Raw genomic sequence first — 21,001 nt, 5'->3', positions numbered from 1 at the left:
GCCAGATTCTGAAGAAAGATACAGTAAATGCAGGTGTGTAATTGTTTCCTGTGTCCTCATGAATAGTTAGCATACACGGGGAGAACATGCAAACGCCACACCCCGGACCTCGGAACTGTGAGGCGGACGCTTTAACCAGTCGTCCGCCATGCCGATAAAATAAATATATAAATATATATCAGTGTAATTAAAGTACAGTGGGCATCAAGTACTGTATTCCCCGCGAATAGCATGGCTCCACTGTATCGTCATACGATTGCTACCACTACAAATACAGCACAGCACGTCCTTGTATTGATCAATACTACGACGTCTGTTTGTCAATTTAGCCACCGTGATGTGAAGATATTTGAGCAGATTTGAGCAAATAAAGGTGAATACACATAAAGCAGACTTTTTAAGACAGGACACAGCAGGCGCTTCTTCTCAGGGCTGCTGGGTGAAAACCCAACGTACCTGTCGGACTCCACCTCTAATCCTGTGAAACGCAGGATTTCAGCTAGTGAAATGCAGTGACAGCTTTCATGTCTGCCACAGTTATCTGGATGCCACAGGGTCTAGCCACTAGCTACAGGAGAAAATCATATTATGTGGACTGAAGAAGGTTCAAATGGGAAACAACAATATGGACTTCAAATAATGATCACGCATGACACTACAGATCAGCAGGGGTGGGAAAAGAATGGCTCGCAGGCTACGTACGACCTGCTTTTAATATAATGCGAAATGCCATAGACGAGCTAAAGGAAATTAGCATCGACGTTAGCGTATACAGTGGGTGCGGAAAGTATTCAGACCCCCTTAAATGTTTCACTCTTTGTTATATTGAAGCCATTTGCTAAAATCATTTCAGTTCCATTTGCCCCCCTCATTAATGTACACACAGCACCCCATATCGACAGGAAAAAAACAATTGTTGACATTTTTCCAGATTTATTAAAATGGAAAAACTAAAATATCACACAGCCATTATAGTATTCAGACCCTTTGCTTAGTATTTAGTAGAATCACTCTTTTGAGCTAATATAGCCATGAGTCTTTTTGGGACTTTTTTCACACCTGGATTTGGGGATCCTCTGCTATTGCTAGTCTCTCCAGAGATGCTCAATTGGGTTTAAGTCAGGGCTCTGGCTGGGCCATTCAAGAAGAGTCACGGAGTTGTTCTGAAGCCACTCCTTCGGTATTTTAGCTGTGTGCTTCGGGTCATTGTCTTGTTGGAAGGTGAACCTTCGGCCCAGTCTGAGGTCCTGAGCACTCTGGAGAAGCTTTTCGTCCAGGAGATCCCTGTACTTGGCCGCATTCGTTTTTCCTTCGATTGCAACCAGTGTCCCAGTCCCTGCAGCTGAAAAACATCCCCACAGCATGATGCTGCCACCACCATGCTTCACTGCTGGGACTGTACAGGTGACTGGACAGGTGATGAGCAGTGCCTGGTTTTCTTCGCACATACCGCTTAGAATTAAGGCCAAAAAGTTCAATCTTGCTGTCATCAGACCAGAGAACCTTATTTCTCAGCATCTTGGAGTCCTTCAGGTGTTTTTTTTTAGCAAAATCCACGCGGGCTTTCATGTGTCTTGCACTGAGGAGAGGCTTCCTTCCGTCGGGCCACTCTGCCATAGAGGCCCCGACTGGTGGAGGGCTCCAGTGACGGTTGACTTTCTAGAACTTTCTCCCATCTCCCGACTGCCTCTCTGGAGCTCAGCCGCAGTGATCTTTGGGTTCTTCTTTACCTCTCTCACCAAGGCTCTTCTCCCCCGGTTGCTCAGTTTGGCCGGATGGCCAGCTCTAGGAAGGGTTCTGGTCGTCCCAAACGTCTTCCATTTCAGGATTATGGAGGCCACTGTGCTCTTAGGAACCTTAAGTGCAGCAGAAAAGTTTATGTAAGCTTGGCCCGATCTGTGCCGTGCTACAATTCTGTCTCTGAGCTCTTCAGGCAGTTCCTTTGACCTCATGATTCTCATTTGCTCTGACATGCACTGTGAGCTGTCAGGTCTTATTGAGACAGGTGTGTGGCTTTCCTAATCAAGTCCAATCAGTATAATTAAACACAGCTGGACTCCAATGAAGGTGGAGAACCATCTCAAGGATGATCAGAGCAAATGGAGAGCACCCAAGTTAAAAATATGAGTGTCGCAGCAAAGGATCTGAATACTTATTTTAGCAAATGGCTGCAATGTAACAAAGAGTGAAACATTTAAGGGGGTCTGAATACTTTCCGGTGGCACGGTGACCGACTGGTTAGCACATCTGCCACACAGTTCTGAGTACTGGGGTTCAAATCACGGCCCCGCCTGTGTGGAGTTTGCATGTTCTCCCCGTGCCTGTGTGGGATTTCTCCGGGTACTCCGGTTTCCACCCACATCCCAAAAACATGCAGGGAAGGTTGATGGAAGACTCTAAATTGCCCGTAAGTATGAATGCGAGTGCAAATGGTTGTTTGTTTACATGTGCCCTGCGATTGGCTGGCGACCCCGCCTCTCGCCCGAAGATAGCTGGGATAGGCTCCAGCACGCCCGCGACCCGCGTGAGGAGAAGCGGAACGGAAAATGAATGAATGAATGAATGAATACTTTCCGTTCCCACTGTATAAACATCTTCAAACAACTGTTACTCTGAAAACACACAGAGCATTGAGTACAACATTACTCACAGACCTATACTGTATTTTCTTTCTGCTCTGTGGTAATGACTAAGAGTGCAGCTTAGTAGGGGATCTTCTCTGCCTGTTTTTCTTGCTTCTAATTATGCTGCATCTACTGTACATCCATTAGAGCTCAGTGCCATCCACCATGATGTGGCACAACATACTACATTGCGAAATAGCGAAAGATGATCCGCGATACAGCAGGGGTGCACTGAGCCCACCCCCGAAAAACAACTGACCATACTAAAAAATAAATGTTATAGATGTATTTATTGAACATCTCATTGCTATTCCATCAACGCTGGCGAGGCCATGATAGATTCATGAACGCTTGGACAGATAAGAATTGCATAGCATTGTGGGTCCCGGTTAATAGTTTTGAAAAGGGAATGACATTTCAAGCAACACAAACAAATCAAAGTGTTTTTATTTGTGGAGCTGGAGATTGCTTGTCTGAGTGACAAACACAAAGGTCACAATGGAAAACTGTTACCTCATGTAAAAGACTCCCAAAAGTGTCCTGTTTACAATTTAAGAGGAAATGTAAAGAGGGAAAAGCAAATAGCAATATGGAAACTGTTGGATTTGAAATAATATTTCTGTCTTTGTTTATTATTACCATCCATCCATCCATCCATTTTCTACACCGCTTCTCCTCACTAAGGTTGCGGGTATGCTGGAGGTTATCCCAGCTAATTGCGGGGAGAGGTGGGGTACACCCTGAACCCTGAACTGGTCGCCAGCCAATCGCAGGGCACATACGAACAAACAACCATTCGCACTCACATTCACACCTACGGGCAATTTAGAGTCTTCAATTAACCTACCCTGCATGTTTTTGGAATGTGGGAGGAAAGCGGAGTGCCCGGAGAAAAGCCCCCCACGCAGGCACGGGGAGAACATGCAAACTCCATTGAACCCCGGTCCTCAGAACTGTGAGGCAGACGCTCTAACCAGTCGTCCACCGTGCCGCTTTTATAATCATCATCATAATAATAATTATTATTATTACTATTATTTTATTCTTTACTTTTTCACCTGGATTACAGTTATGAATGTTAAAATGAGACTTTAGCATACCTTTTCCTGTATGGTTAATCAAACTTTTACGATGGTGGCAAAGGTGCTTCGGTTTCACAAACGTTGCTTGATCAGCTCTTTTGAAAAAGTTGGAATAAGTTTATAACATGATTGCGGTTTCTAATAAAATGCAAAGCGTAAGATACGTTCAACGTGCGTGTTCCATCAAAAAGCACACCGCATTATTGAATGAACTTGAGAAATTACATTTTTCTCATAATTTTAATTATATCATCGCAATTAATATAATTGGCAATGGACTTCCAAGTTCAGTTGTATTTAAAAAAAAACATTTAATTAAATTCTTATCTTTTGTCAGTTACAGTATTGTATATTTAGACACATTTAATCTTGCTTTTCTGTTAAAGCAAAGTGTTTAAATTATTCCCTTTTACCCTTTATACCAGGACATCCATCTTTTATTTTGTGACATTCATAAAGGATTCACAAGACACACGCGCATGCACACACACGCACGCACACGCACACTCACACAGACTAATGAGACACTAATTAGTCGCATGAAAGCAGAGCCAAATGATTAATCAATAATCCAAATGCAAATGCAAAGTGTCGCTTGAACCATAAAAAAAGCAGAAGTTCTTTACCCTTTTTGTTGTATCGTTTATTCAAATATTGCTTTATCCATTTTTATTTATTGTCATATATTTATAAATATATGTCACATTATTTTTTACCTCCCATTTTTAATGTTGTTGTTGTGTTTTTTAATTGACATACTGTTCGTCCATTCATTGTCGCAATTAAATAAATAAACATTATCCAAAAATATGAATGTCAATAATATGAAAATGATATTATTGTATATTTTCAATATTTATCACATTTTATGACATTTTGAAAACAAAATTAGTTTTTAAAAAATGTTTTGTTTGCCAAAACATTTTTTTTCTCTTGCGGTTGTATATTTTTCAAATAACTTCTACATATAGAAAATAGAAATAGCGTACATTTTCTTGCATTTCTTATTGGCCCAAATGATTTAATTTGTTGTTGTGTGTGTTTTAAAGCCAAAAAGCTATCTACGCATTAATGATGATATAAAATAAATATAATAATTTAAGATTTTTTTGTGTATGAGGATTAAAGTTATAATTTGGTATATTTAAAATATTTATACTTTTTAAATAAAGCATATTTTCTGTGTGCAAATTCTCTCACTAGTTCGCAAATGTCTATTATAAATATTTGTTTCTTGCCTGAGTTTATTCTTATGTATACAGTGGGTACGGAAAGTTTTCAGACCCCTTCAATTTTTCACTCTCTGTTATATTGAAGCCATTTGTTAAAATCATTTAAGTTCATTTTTCTGCTCATTAATGTACACCCCTTATTGACAAAAAAACGTAATTGTTGAAATCTTGGCTGATTTATTAAAAAAGAAAAACTGAAATATCACACAGCCGTAAGTATTCAGAGCCTTTGCTGTTTGTCACTATGCCTCCGGCATAAATAGATGAACAAAGATATTTATTGTAAATATAATTTTTGGAGGCGGCACGGTGGCCGAGTGGTTAGAGCATCTGCCCCACAGTTCTGAGGACCGGGGTTCAATCCCCGGCCCCGCCTGTGTGGAGTTTGCATGTTCTCCCCGTGTGCCTGCGTGGGTTTTCTCCGGGCTCTCCGGTTTCCTCCCACATCCCAAAAACATGCATTCATTGGAGACGCTAAATTGCCCGTAGGTGTGAATGTGATCGCGGATGGTTGTTGGAGGCCAGGATTAGTGACTTAATTAGAGTGGTGGTACTGCACCGTGGACGGACTTTGGCTAGCTACACTAGCTATAGCGCTGAGCATTCCTGCGCTAATTCCTAAAAAGTGAGGAAAGCAAGGAGGATGGACGTGGAGATAGTTAAAAAAAAAACCGGTACTGGCAGCTCCCTCCAACTCCGTGGTCAGACGTGCTTGAGCCATTTTACATTGAGGCAGATCGGATGACATCACCAACAAGTGTCAGCGCGATTAGTCTGTATAGAGTCCAAATCTAGGCCAAATTTATGCCATCTACCGCATATACCGTATTTACCGCGCACTTAAGACTTATACGTACTACTGCAAAACGTTTGGTGCATAAATGCGAACTGGAATCGGGTGTGCTTTTAATACTTTTGGTGCGCATGTGCACCACTTGTATGCACCCTTGGTTATAGCGCATTTTAGGCTTATCCTGAAATTTCGTTCAAAAACTGAATATCAATAACTTTTAGTGAGTAGTGTAAGTGCCTTGGCTCAATAAAGGTTGGGAGATACTGGTGCAGTATATACATTTCCGAGCGTAAATGTGTAAGAAAAAAAAAAATAATCCAAACTACCGATGTGACCTGACTCCGCAAGGTCAGCCCTGTGCAAAGCGCTTGATCCGTTTAAAGGCGGCTGTCCCGCCCGACCTTATTTCCGCTCAATTCGAGCCGCTGTCTTCAAAAAATGGAAGGGACGACTGCAGTGACGGCGGTGCTCGGGCGGCGGCGCTTTGGTTGCTCACTCAGCTGTATCTCTGCAACATATGCGTCAGTGTTGGGAAATTAGCAGTGGGACGGCTACTCGATGCCATTGACTTTTCACTAGCCCCCCGTAGCTACAGCTGCAAATTTGCGTCGAGCTGTCGGAACCAAACCGATATATGTTGCTTCCGCCAGGCGGTGGTATCGGTACGTTGCTTGCCTATTTATTTTTCTCTGTGAAACTGCTAATTGTATGTCGTAACTACATTCTTGTGAAATTCCTTCTTTTATTCTCTTTGACCTTTTTATTGTGATATTTCCCAAACTATGGTGCAAAATTGCTACTTCAATATGATAACATCGCCTCCTCGGATCTGAAATGTTGACGATTCCGTCCGTCACCGTTTCAGCTCGTCGTCGACTCGATCGCTAACTTAGCGCTCAAATAAGTTTACCTTTGATGCTTTTGCTCTCATGGGCGGCAAGAAAAATGACTCCTTGCACTCCAGGCAGCAGCCAGGAGAAAATCAATAGACTGACTGAACGCATTTGGGGAGCGCTTCATAAATCATTTTTTCTGCTCCGCAGAAAAGTGCGGGATGTGATCAAGGCGTAAAGTAGTGGAAATCGCAGAGCGGTTGGAATGCAAACGGACACTCTTTTTTTTTTTTTTTTTCTTCTGGCCAATCAATTCTCATTCTGCTGCGGCGGGCAAGGAGATTATGGCTGAAAATGATCACAGTCTTGTTGCTCTATAAATAGTGCAATCCATAAATAGCGCAATCCAGTTTGACTGTGTGACCGGTGTCTCATACCAACTCGTGTTTTAGTGGCCGACTCGAAAGAAAGTCAAGCTAAAATGCTAAACCATCAATGATCACATGTAAAGTTACAGTGGTAACTGCATACTCTACATCGTGCAAGAGTTTGCAAAACTTTGAATCAGCGCCAAACCAGCGGCTGAGTGATCGGCCACTCGTGACAAGTCGTTCCTGAACCCCGCACGCACATTGCGCCACATTTCGGTTGGGCTGGGCCGCATCACTCGCGTCGCACACACAAAATGAAGATTGCTTTCTTTTTTCTTGTGATATTGGCAAAAATCGGACTTGCTTGTGATGTTAATTTATTCTTGGAAAAGTATTACTTTTTGAAGGTGCAAAATTGCTACTTTTTGCAAATACTACTACTAATAAATTGCTACTATTGTAAAATTGCAACTTTTTTCTTGTAATTTTCCACGAACCAAATGGGTAACAATTAGTATTTTAATATGATCAAATTACTCCTTCGGCGGCACGGTGGCCGACCGGTTAGAGCGTCAGCCTCACAGTTCTGCGGACCCGGGTTCAATCCCCGGCCCCGCCCGTGTGGAGTTTGCATGTTCTCCCCGTGCCTGTGTGGCTTTTCTCCAGGCACTCCGGTTTCCTCCCACATCCCAAAAACATGCATTCATTGGAGACGCTAAATTGCCCGTAGGTGCGAATGTGAGTGCGACTGGTTGTTTGTTTGTATGTGCCCTGCGATTGGCTGGCGACCGGTTCAGGGTGTACCCCGCCTCCCGCCCGAAGATAGCTGGGATAGGCTCCGGCACTCCCGCGACCCGCGTGAGGAGAAGCGCGACAGAAAATGGATGGATGGTAAGAAATGTACTTTTTCTGTTTTTAGTACAAAAAATTGAGACAAATATGTACTTTACTTTCAGAAAATGGATACTATTTTCTTGCAAATTAGCAAAAAATCTGGAAAACCTGCTACTCCTATAAATGTGTCACTTTTTCTCGTAATATTGCATCATGACTTAGAAATTGCTGTTTTAATATATCAAAATTGATACTTTTTTCTCTTAATACTACAATTGCATACAACAGCGACTTTAATATTATAACTTTTATTTTTGCTTGAGAAGAGCTATTTTTCCCCCTGTAACATTAAATGACTGTAAAAATTGCTACTTTAATACTGTAAAATTGCTACTGTTTTCTCTTAATATAGATACTTTTATATATAAAAGTGGAAAATACAAATTTCATTGAATAAAATATTTGTCTTCTTATATTACAAAAACAGTGGGTACAAATTGCTATTTTCTCCTGTAATACTCCCAAAAAATTGCAACTTGCCTCTTGTATTGTACCAAATTTTTTTTTATTATTATTGGAAAATGAATATTCTTTCCCCTAATACGGCCCAAATTGAAGCAAGTAGAAGAGCCTGATATTTCAGAAATAGTAGGAAAGCCGAAGACCTAATTGGGGTCAATCTATTGACATTTGTATGCAACGACTTTCAAATGTTCCGCTCCAGGATTCTGTAGCCAAGCCCCTCCCCTTTCCTCTGAGGACCAATTAGTTCCAGCTGGCACGCTGATTGACAGGCATTATTGGTTCATGCGTTTCCACCCACATTTCTCTCCGGATGGGAATATTCCAAATCCATTTGTCACACACTGAACAGAAAGCACAGCGGCAACACTGGTTTTAATGGGGCCTCCCAGGGGGTTCCTGAAAATCAAATATTCCCCCAAAAATGCCCCTTTTTTGGATGTTTCCCATCCTAAGCAGAGTTAGTTACCTTGTAGTTTGTATATTTTGGCTGAAAACACGAAACCATGAAAAAGAAACTCAACAGCACTGCTGGTTAAGACATCACAGCATACCATGACGAGCCAGAAGTATAATAACAAAGACCCACGCGAACATGAACACAAATGCTCCGGTATCATTGTGAAAATGCTGCTTTTTAATTAGCAATGTTATTTATAGAAATGACAATTTGATTCTCATAATGCAGCACAGTTATAATTGACCCCAACGAATTCTGCCAAGCAACGGGCGACGGGGCAGATGTTAATGAGCCCTAGGAATTTGTTGCAGTTGTGTCTGCGAGCACGCTAAAACATATATTCATATTGCTAAAGCTGTAAAATGAGCCAGTAAGCATTTCACCTCTTTCACCACTCCACACGCGACGACTCCAAACAAGCTTGCGTGGAGAGTTAAAGACAGTACCAGTTACCCAGTTTGAACTGAGGTCAATTCTATTTCAAGAGCAGACAGTCAGACAATCAGATCAAGGAAAAAACACAAACGAGGCAGCGGAACACAGGAGGAAGGCCTGGTCAATTAAAACCGAGCAGTGAAAGAAAATGTACCAGTTGGACAAAGAAAATGAGTCCAATTCCTGTTGAAATAAAACAGTTGAAGCAGCTATTTCGTTGCACTGTGGAGCTTGACAAACAATACTTGTTTTACATCAAACGTCATGTACAATTTGTATGTGTTGGGCTCCCATCGGGGCGTACGATACATTTGAAATGACTGACATCAAGTAGGCTAACCATCACAATCATAAAAGGTGCTGCAAGTCAGACGGCACATTTGATTCTTCGAACCAGCTGAAAGCTCCAGTTATTTACGAGAATGTTAACACATTTGCTTTGGCTTCTTTTGCCTTTTGGCAAAGCATTCACCTGCCACGACACTGGCTCCGCCTCCATAATCTCCATAAAGCAATATGTTATTTGAAAACCTGCACTTACATTGAATAACGCACACTTTTAAGTCACACCGCACTGATGTCCGTGTCTAATATTTAAATATTAGAAACACCTCTCTGAATTCAAAACAACTGGGCCAGACCATGAATGGCGGAAAGCTGTAACTAAAAAGTTTCATAAAATATTTGTTAATATTTGCAAAAAACATGTCTTTTTTTTCTTTCTATGAAAGAAAACTATGATGCTTTTTTAAATCAGTTCCCAGGTGTCCTTTCTTTGTTACCTTCGCTGCTTGTGAGCCTGTTTTGAGGGGGTTATCCTATCGCATGCGGCTACTACCAATAGGAGCAGTGCGAAGACACAAATCAGCGGCCATAAAAGCATGGATTGTAGCTTTCACTGGTGGAGGCAGCACTTCATCAGCAGGCCGCCCCAACGAATGAATTCGGGAATGGGGTTTTTTCCCCTCTGCCTTCTTTTTCTTTCTTTTCTAGCCTTTTTCTTTTTTCCCATTTTTGTTATTTCACATTTGGTCCAGAGACCCAGATATTGGTATACAAGCAATTCAAACGTCACTTTGCCAAAATATGTCCCTTTTAACATCTCTTTTTTGTGTTTTCCCCCCCTTTTAATATTTCACATTTCATTTTATACAAGGTATTAAAAAATCCCTTTCTCATGACATGTCCTTTTGAAATGGAGACTGATTAATTCTGCTGACTTGTAAAGAGTGACACAACTGTTGTGTCTCTTCCCATTTGCATTCCGTTGTTATTCCAGCTCTTTGTCAGCGGGGATCAATATTCCATTTGCGTGCTAATAGAATCCAGCAATAATCCAAATGAAGGAGGAAGAATCAGCACTCCCACTTGACACGCGTTAGCGCTCTGCTCGTATTCCCCCGTCGCCATTATGTTTAGGCGGCATTATTAGCATATTCAATTAAACGGGCCATCCCTTTGTGCAGTAGTGGAGGGAAAAATCCTACCAGGCTAACACTAGAACGACACTCTTGTGTAAGTTTGCTAATAGCAAATAAATGCAATTTTGTTTGTCATTTGACGAAAGAACGTCACAGTTCACAGTCAATTGCGATGTTCGTCGCTACAGTCGAAGAAGTCGCATACGTACGTAGGAGCCCAAAGAAAAACCGAACGTCGAAATTCAGAAATTTGGGGAAAGTAATACCTTCAAACCTTTCAAAAAGGTGCTATTTTCCCTGAAATTGGTTGTTGGTGAATGTACTATGCAGCGTGGCATAAAAGCCAAATAAAAAGCAAATAAGGCACAGTGTTAATGCTTTCATTCACGAGATTATGCTTTTTGAACACCTTCAAAAAAATGGTATTTTTTTTCTGCAAAACTTTCAGTTAGCAACATTTTACTACAATTACATTATGTCATGTGGAAAAAGCCAAAGAAAAAGCAAAGAAAGCACAGGGTTAAGCCTTTGACGCGCACTAAAGTTAAGTCAATACAGTCGACAAGGTTGCACCTTTTCTACGATTTTTAGAGGTGATATTTCTAACAAGCTATTTCAAATATTTATTTGACATTATTGCAGCATTCTATTGACTAGTGCGGGAACAAAGCCAAAGAAAAAGCACCCAAAAAAAGGCACAGTGTTAATCATTTGGCGCATTTAGTATGAGTTTTAACGGTGGTATTTTCCCTGAACTTTGATGCTAATGACATGAGAGTACTATTTTATTGTGTAGTGTTGTCAAAAAGAGCCAAACAAACAGTGTTAATCCTTAGATGTTCAGTAAAAATGCATTTCTATGACTTTTAAAAGGTGGAATCATTATGTACCAATATGTACCTTCTTTGCTTTTCCTTTCGCTTTTTGATGAGATTACACAATACTATCGTAGCATAACATTGTTTTTAGAGCTTCATAAGTTTAAAAATGTACATTTTTGTATTGCAATAAACAATACATTTCAGAAATGGATTTTGGGGAAAACGTCTCGACGGTAGCAACGAATGTCAGCGTTCAAACCGACGTCGGGGTCTCAATCCAGCGTATTTCTCGTTTTCTTTGGAAATTGGTTCAAGGATAGCAAAAGATGGACAAGGTCATTTGATATTGCCCTCATGAGGACTAATAATAAGCTTGGTTAGCCTTTGACTTTTAATTCCGCAGCAGCAGAGATGCCCAACATTGCCCATTTGAATAATTGCGGGCTCATGCCATTCAACTCCAGCTCAACCGGTGCCCATTTGGAGCTAATTACTGATCGTTATCATTCTCACGTGATCAGATGCTCGGCCGTGGATGCTAATTGCTAGTTTGGCCCAATTTATATTTTTCATTTTTGTTTTTTATTAAACATCAAAAGAACATATCACATTACTGCCCAATTTACCCGACAATTAAGTCCAAAAAGTAGCGTAAACTGACATTTATGTAAAAATATCGTTTTTCGTAATCTATATGATTATTTTATTTTGGCTTTTTCTTTGGCCTTTTTTCAACATCACACAATACAATTGTAGAATAATGTCGTCAATGAAACATGTCGAGGAAAAATACAACTTTTTCAAGTTATACAAAAATCATAACTCTTGGACTTTATCATCAAAGGAATAACGTTGCACCTCCTTTGCTCCTTTGTTCTCTTTGTGGCCACGCTACACAATACAATCGTAGAATTTGTTGTTGTTGTTAACCAAAGACCTTGAAAGTCATGCAAAAGCGAGACCCAGCCATTTCTTGACTGTTTTTTTTTTTTTTTTTTTAAATCCCATTCCAATGAAGTTGGGACGTTGTGGTAAACATAAATACAAACAGAATACAATGATGTTCAACCTATATTTCATTGAATACACTACAAAGACAAGATATTTCATGTTCAAACCGATCAACTTGATTGTTTTGAGCAAATAATCATGAACTTTGAATTTGATGGCTGCAACACGGTCCAAAAAAGCTCGGACAGGTGGCAAAAAAGGCTGAGAAAGTTGAGGAATGCTCATCAAACACCCGTTTGGAACATGCCACAGGTGAACAGGCTCACCGGGAACAGGTGGGGGCCGTGATTGGCTAGAAAAGGAGCTTCCCTCAATTGCTCAGTCATTCACAAGCAAGCTCATCTAAGATGGACCGATGCACAGAGGAAAAGTGTTCTGTGGTCCGACGAGTCCACATTTCAAATTGTTTTTGAAAATTGTGGACGTCGTGTCCTCCGGGCCAAAGAGGAAAAGAACCATCCGGACTGTTACGGACACAAAGTTCAAAAGCCAGCATCTGTGATGGTATGGGGCTGTGTTAGTGCCAATGGCATGGGTAACTTACCCATCTGAAATGTACAAACAGGTTTTGGAGAAACATACGCTGCCATCCGAGCAACGTCTTTTTCACGGACGGGTCCCTGCTAATTTCAGCAAGACAATGCCAAAGCACATTCTGCACGTGTTACAACAGCGTGTCTTCCTAGTAAAAGAGTGCGGGTACTAGACTGGCCTGCCTGCAGTCCAGACCTGTCTCCCATTGAAAATGTGTGGCCCATTGTGAAGTGTAAAATACGACAATGTTAGACCCCGGACTGTTGAACAGCTGAAGCTGTACGTCAAGCAAGAATGGGAAAGAATTCCACCTCCAAAGCTTCAACAATGAGTGTCCTCAGTTCCCAAACGTTGATTGAATGTTGTTCAAAGAAAAGGTGATGTAACACAGTGGTAAACATGTCCGTGTCCCAGCTTTTTGGGAACGTGTTGCAGCCATCAAATTCCAAGTTCATGATTATTTGCTCAAAACAATCAAGGTGATCAGTTTGAACATTAAATAGCTTGTCTTTGTTGTGTATTCATTTAAATCTAGGTTGAACATGATTTGCAAATCATTGTATTCCGTTTTGATTAATGTTGAACACAAGGTCCCAACTTCATTGGAATTGGGCTTGTACATGTCGCATTTTATACGTCACACAAAACACGAGCCTTCTGGGATTCACGCGGCACCTTCTTTGCTTGTGCTCCTCTCAACTTCCTTTTTTCTCAACTTCCCTCTTGACTTGATTGTTTTCCTCCCCTATGTTGGTCTCAACTTGTTCACATTCTTCTCACCTCCCTTGAGTTACTTTGAATTTACTTACTTGTGCTCCTGTGGACTTCTTGTGTTGCTCTCAGCTTCCTTTTCTCTTACGTTGAACTTCCACGTGTACCTCTTGAATTATTTGTGTTCCTCTCGACTACCGCGTCTTCCTCTAAACTTCCTTGTGTTGCGCTGAACATTCTTTGCTTTTTCTGCCACGCTGCATCATACCATTTTAGACCAAATTTGTGAAGGAAAGATTTTATGTGAAAATACCCCCTTAAAAGTCATCCAAAACTCAAAACCAAGTGAACTTCTTTGCTTTATTTGTAGGTCTCAGATTTTATGTGACTTTTAAGGAGGTATTTTTCCAATGTTGCCAAAGGCACAGCTAACCGCAGGTTGACCGCTGCAGATACTCGGCAGAAACAAAAACACCGGCGTAGTACACGGAGCATGACGGCAGCACAGCGGGACGGTCGCAAAGGCGGCACGCGTGTGGCCCAAAGCCTCCTGGCAACTCTTCATTCCTGACAAGGCGGCGAAGGAGGTTCGCGGCAGGCCATACTTGGCGCAGATGCTCCAGTCGGAGGGTTGCCGTCTAAATATATCACTGAAATCCCGTCCCCGTGATGATTTACCGCAGGGGAGCGCCGCTTTTCCTCGGAAAGCCCAAATCTGTCAAAAGGCCTGACGAGAGGTTTCATTAGCGTACCTTAAACGTGGAGCCATTAGCATGAGGACAATCTGAAGGACAAAAATGTTATCAATCTAAAATATCTCGTCGTACAAAATTCTCCTCAAAATGATTTCAGTAGACCTAATTTCAGCCAGCATCAATTGTTGACGTTTTTGTAGGACTTTTAAAGGTGTTATTTTTCTTTCTGGTAATATTACAACATATTGTGTCATTGGGAGAAAAAGCCAAATAAAAAGCAAAGAGGGTTCAATGCTAATCCTTTAACATGGACTAAAGTCCTAAAGGTCTTACATATTGTATGAATTTGAACGGTGGTATTTTGCCCCAAGATCTTGGGTTAATGACAACTGGGGTATTATGTACTGTCACCTCAAAAAACAAACGACGAAAAAGCAGAAGAGGCCCCGTGTTAATACATGCTGATGCACCGTAAACTCAAGGTTGCTCTTGTACGCCAAGTAAACAATTTTAGGTACATACTTTATTAATCCTGTTGGGGAAATTCTATGTAATAGCTCCTCTACATACTTTATGAATGAATGAATGGCTGGTGCTTTGAATTTATGCGGGCGCTTGTTAATCACGCTGACTGAAGTGTCGCGATTACTCCGTTTCATCTATTCATTAAAGGGTCCGGTTCCACTAGCGTATCGGCGCTAATCCGGGGTGAAATTGCGCTTTGATAGCGCGTACCTTTTGCCGGCTGCAGCTCACCACCATTCTGCCGTTGAATTCATCATCGTCACCAGCCCCGAGCATTTCTCGAGGAATTTGGATTAAAGCCATGGTCATCTTTAATGTCTCTGAATCGTCATCATCATCATCATGCACACGCAAAGGCATTTGTGTCTCAAATGATACTAATTGGTCATTTGTCAAACACTCTCCACTGCTGGCGAGGCTGTGGAGTGAACATTAGAGCTAGCTAATACAGCCTCGATTTTATTATTATTATGTGCAATGTCGTTAGAGAAAGATGAGTCTCGTTGTCTATCATCAATGTGTCAGGGTTTGGGTTCTTGTTTAAGCGTCAAAATGGGTTTTAGCCGGCAGGGGGAAATGTGCTGCAAACGGCCCTATGCTGCAAATGCAGGAATGACACAAAGCAAAAAAAACACACAACCACATAAAACAACAGCAAAAGAAAAATGCTGCAATTACAGAAAACAACTGTGAAGGAAAAATGCTGCAAACACACACACACACACAAAATCCCAAAACAACTGCAAGAGAGAAATGCTGCACGTTCACTCTGCACAACGGAAGTCTGCTAGGCCACTAGGGGGCGCGACCTCCGGGACACAGCAGACATGTGAGACCACGGGGTGCCTTTCATTGAAACTAGATACGCCAGCGCCCCGTCGCGGCCCGACTAAGCGACGTGCCTACCATGTTGGGGAGGTTGATGAAATTAGTCGGAACTTGCTCATTTCATACTAAAGCGTATGCTGTCGACACGCAACATTTGATTCTGTGATTGCAGGATTTGTATCTTGCAGCATTTTTCTTTTGGTGTTGTTTTTCGTACTTGCAGCAGGACAGCTGGATTTCTAAAATCAATTTGGCTCTGATTGGATCACGCAGTTTCCCAACTGAAATATGGGAAACAGATTGGCTCTGGCTGGCCGTCGGCAAATGGCGATACCTCGGCGGCCGGGCTAAACATTCCTAGCGACCTCGCATTCATTTCATTCAACGGGGAGTGTGGGAGGTGTTCTTGAACTATCATCGTGAAGCAGAATTCACCAAGCGTTGGATTGTTCATCCACTACTCACAAGTCACAACCCCACGGAGGAGGGGACGTAAAACAAAGGAGTAGACTTCCCATTCAATCTCCAGAACGTAACTGACTCGCGGCATTCACCTGTCATTTCTTTCGACAGTGACAGAAGTTACATTCAACATTATAAATATAGTTAAGTATCGTTGTAAAACAGGTATGCTTTTATCTAGTGTATTTGCATGGCTTGTGCGGGCTGCCCAGCTGGTTGGCTCGCTTCAAACCCGGAAATGCACTGAAAGCTTATTTTATGAGGCCGTCCTCTACGAAATTGGCAGAAACGGGCCCAAACAAAGCACAAGTCTGCTTAGGAAATGCTTAGGAACTTCTCCAGAAATAAATTGAAGCAATTTATTCCTCAACTTCTCTGAGTTTGACAGGTGACGCCAAGTTTAAGCTTTGCAGAAGATGCAGCGGCGTTTCCACTCAGCAACTTTTCCCGAGATGAGTGGGTGTGTAGTGAGCACGAAGTAGGCGGGTACTTGAATAATGAGTCAACTTTTGATTTCACAAATACATGGAAATCTGATCTGGTCGTTTTGCATGCCTTATGCGTTTAGCACCTTTTGCACTCAATCGACAAACTGCAAAGATGTCAAATTTAAACCAGGTCACAGACTTATTTTTAACATATGTTCTGCAAAAGACAGCAGAGAAAATTGATTGTGGTGGCATGGGACCTTTAAACTAAACCCAAACCTCAGGTAAAAATCATAACTCAAACAGTAGCAGGAAGCGATCTAAGTAGCTGATAACTCAAACCGAAACCCTGAACCTAAACCCTAACTCATACCCTAACTGAAAACCAATCAAGCCCAAATCTAAACTCTCACAAAGATCCTGGCCCCGACCCAAACCTTAACTCTATCTGAAAATGTAGCGCTAATCTAAAACCCAACGCCTGCAACGCAAATTTAATCCCCCACTGAAACCCCAGTATGAACCTAAAGCCCAACTCATACCCTAACCTTAACCCTCTCCCGAACCCGAAGAAAAACCCAAACCCTCACTCAAAACCTAAATTTTCACTGACACCATAGCCTGAACCTAAACCCTGACAGAAAACCAAACCTCAACCTCCACTGCAAACCTTGCCTGAACCACAACACCAAACCCAACCCTTTACCCAAATCTATACCTAACTCAAAGGCTAACCCTTACCCAAACCCAATCCTAAAGTCTCACTAAAACCATACCCTACCCTAACCAAAATTAATCCCGTAACTATAATCCCAACCCTCACTGAAGCCTTTACCTGAATTTAAACTTGAGCCTAAAAACAGACGTAAACTCTTACTCAGACCCCTTGCCTGAACCTAAACCAGAACCCAAATCTCAATTTAACTTGAATCCTCTAAACACAAACCCTAACCTAAACTCCATGAAGTTCTAAATATAATTGAATGAGTGTTAAGGATTTGACTGAAGTAGTAGTCAGTAGCGGTATTATTAGTAACTATGTAGTTTGTAGCAGGAGCGCTAACAAATCTAGGCAAAAACAGCTTAATGCTTGGTGAAGGGAATACGTTTTCCACTTATCAGTTGCCTTTCAATGAAATTCAGTGACAAATCAACTTTAGCACACAACTGAAGACATTGCTTCAATTATTTAAAAGCTTACTGATTGGATTGAGACATCGGAGTGTTAATAGAATGTCAATCTGTCCAATTTCCACCGAGGCTAATCAGTGTTGTTATCGCAGCGTTCTGTCTGTCACTGGTGTTGAGATAGCATCTGTTCACCTTTCTTTTAGGGTTCTCCAGCAGACAGTGCACTTATTTGAACAGAGACAACTGTGGGCGGGTAAAACCTAACCGAGAGCTAACGCCGATGTAGTGATTAGCATGATTTAAGGCTAATCCGGTGCAGTGTGACAGGTTTAGCCTCTGATTATGCTGCTAATCTATTCCCGCCTCGAGCACGCCAAGCGCTTTGATGCTTATTTGTGTCCTTGTCCACTGCTACATTATTGATCCACACGCTAGTGGCGCCTTAAAGGCACCCACTAACGAGAATGAACGTCATGAATGTCATTCTTTTCCACAATATAATTTTTAATGAGAAGTTTTTATGCCGGTGACTTATTGATCATGTCGCCTTGAGACAGACAATGATCTTTTAAAGTTCACATTCATAGTATAGCATTAGCATTTTGTGAAGGAGCTAACAACAACTGAAACCCTAACCTTTAATCCTAATCACCTAACCTTGACCCCCTTCCCATTAAATTCTAAACCTAACCCATAAACCTAACCTCTAACCGTAACACTAACATAATCCTTTCTCCTACCCTTTAACCTCCAACAGTAACCCTAACCTTGAACATTACACCGTTAATGTCTCTATCCATAACAGAGAAGGTGCAAAGGTATTCCGCAATGCTGGAGTTTTCACACCTGAGACTCTGAAGCAATATTTCCCCTCTCCATAATCACAACCAACACATTGTGATATCGTTTCACGTGTCAGGTTTTCAGTCCGTAAAAGTCAAGCTTGAAAGATGAAAGTGAAAACGAAACCTTTCTATTCAAACATACGCTCAGATGTCAATGATACTTCTTCAGCCTTGTCTATACAGTCAATTAGTCCTGATTAAGGGCCAGTGATCTCACTCAATCAGAGGTGGAGGGTGTCACTGCGTACTTGATTTATTCATTTTTCCCACCTTTATCGCCATGGTGATCAAGGACGACGACAAGGCCGCCGAGGCAGGTCCTTTCTATTCACATTCACTACGCCCTTGTAGCTAAAAAGAAAAAGAAAATAACAAATAAAATCATTTCATCAGTGGTAGGACGCAACAAAGCACGGAGCTTTCGTCACATACTTAAGTAGATTCTTCAGTTATCTGTAATTTACTTATTTTTCTGACGACTTTTGACTTTTAGTTTCTACATTTGAAAACAGTAATCTATACTTCCTACTCCTTTCTCAAAATTTACTTTTTTAAACTCCACGGATGACAGCATGGAGTGAAAAAAAGAAGATGTAAATAGAAAAAAAGTGTCAATTACATTTCAGAGTGTGGACTTTCTTACTACAGTATTACTTAGGTCAAGAAGTTCAATCAGTACTTGTACTTGTCTTTTTTTATTTTTACACAATTCTTTGTATTCAGGGGCGTAGCCCTCATTGCAGGTTTGCGTGCGTGCGTGCGTGTGGTGGGGGAAAGTTGTTCAGGAGCAAGCCAACTTTTATGAGCAAATAAATTATCATTCTCTCACATTCAACTTCTCCTCATAGTGGCAACTTAAACACAGAGTGAGTCCTTTTTTCGCTTCTGACTGTCATAACTTGTTTCCACCAAGCGCTCATTTTCCATAATAAAAAGCCACCAGGTGTATTTTCTTTCCTCTCTGGATGTGTCCTAATGAGCCGCTCGCTCACAAATGAATTCAAACAAATAGCTCAATGGAAAGGTGTTAATCACGATATATAAAAGCCCGTTTGTGTTTCTTAATAGAGGCCCGTGTCAAAACAGTTCCACAAAGTAACGGAACCAGTTTAATTGCGACCGAAAGATCTGTTAGATTTAAAGAACAAGGGAGGTGAAAAAAAACTGTGAAGTTTGTGACACATTTTATCCATGGTTGTGGAAGAAAGAGAGAAAAATAGAAACAAACATAAATCAATAAATACATTCCAAACAACTGTGTGGGGTAGCTGATGTTAGCTAACCCGCACAATGAATAGATAAACTAAATAAAAGCTCAATACACACAGCCAGCTAGCTAAGAAGCTAACTGTGTAGTATTAAATAACTTTAAAGGCTACTATTCTTTGAAGCATTAAATAACTTCGAATGCCTGAGTCTGGCAATGTAGGCATCTCATAAAAGGGAAATATACTGTAAGACACCAAATTAATTTACTCGCTAATGTCAGCTAGCTAGCTCGATGCTTGCGGAATGAAACGAAACTGGAGAAAACCCACACAGGCACGGGAGAACATGCAAATGCCACACAAGGCCAGTGCCAGGATTTGAACCCCCTACTTCAGAACTGTGAGGCAGTTATACTAACCACTCTTCTGTACTCATGCTGTACTCAAGGTATAGAGATGTTAATATCGAAAAAAAAAAAACAGATGATTAAGCAGCTAAGCCAAAAAAAAAAAACACACAAAAGGTATATATTTTTTTCAGTTTGCAAATGTTTGTCCTCCACATCTTTTGTATGCCACGTGGCTAAGGGTAGCATTTGGAAAGATGGGTATTAAAGGTAACCAAAACAAGAAGAAAATATTATTAGGCTTCGATACCATAATTACATATACCATAATCGAGAACGTAAACAGCTGTATTTACTAGCTAATTTTAGCTGACATATCAGCGTGTATTGCAGACATGCTAATTACAACAACAACAACAAAAAACGCACACACACAAAAAACAGAAGGAATCAACAAACCTGTTCCAAGGCTATAGATAACTTTTTTTTTTAAATAAATCTGAAACAAAATGTGAAGTTTATATGTATTTATATGTATTTTTTGGTAATCCTACTACAAATAAAAAAGTACTACCTCGGATTAAAAACAAAAACATGAGGAATCAACTAAGCTACCATCAAAAAACAAGACTAATGCTAGCTCGCATATAGCCAATGTTTGCTCACATTACAGTTGCACCGTTACTGTTTTTCTGATGCTACGCTACACAAAAACGCATTGGGCATGTTAGCATTTAAGTACTCTTCTCTGCAGAATTAGCAGCTCAGGTTTACCGTTGTTTATTTTTGGTTTGTTCGAAACAAGAACTTGTAACCGGTGCAAAACAGAAGGATTTGGAAGATCACTG

The 21,001-nt window shown here is 41.0% G+C and overlaps 1 protein-coding gene and 1 long non-coding RNA gene across 4 annotated transcripts in view; both read right to left on the bottom strand.

Annotated features, from left to right (window-relative positions):
• frg1 (FSHD region gene 1) overlaps nucleotides 1-21,001 on the bottom strand; it is a 436,830-nt gene that overhangs the window by 96,169 nt on the left and 319,660 nt on the right. The window lies entirely within an intron of this gene.
• Nucleotides 1-21,001, bottom strand: part of LOC133476731 (uncharacterized) — a 120,608-nt gene that overhangs the window by 69,751 nt on the left and 29,856 nt on the right. For 2 of the 3 annotated variants that reach the window (XR_009788133.1, XR_009788135.1), the window contains exon 3: nucleotides 18,869-18,949. The exons of the other annotated variant lie outside the window; for it this stretch is intronic. This is a non-coding gene — a long non-coding RNA (uncharacterized LOC133476731). The remainder of the gene's footprint in view (nucleotides 1-18,868; nucleotides 18,950-21,001) is intronic. 3 annotated transcript variants of the gene reach the window in all.

The sequence above is a fragment of the Phyllopteryx taeniolatus genome, chromosome 4 (genome assembly GCF_024500385.1).
Source record: "Phyllopteryx taeniolatus isolate TA_2022b chromosome 4, UOR_Ptae_1.2, whole genome shotgun sequence".
NCBI lineage: Eukaryota > Metazoa > Chordata > Actinopteri > Syngnathiformes > Syngnathidae > Phyllopteryx > Phyllopteryx taeniolatus.
This window is presented reverse-complemented; position numbering and strand designations above follow the sequence as displayed.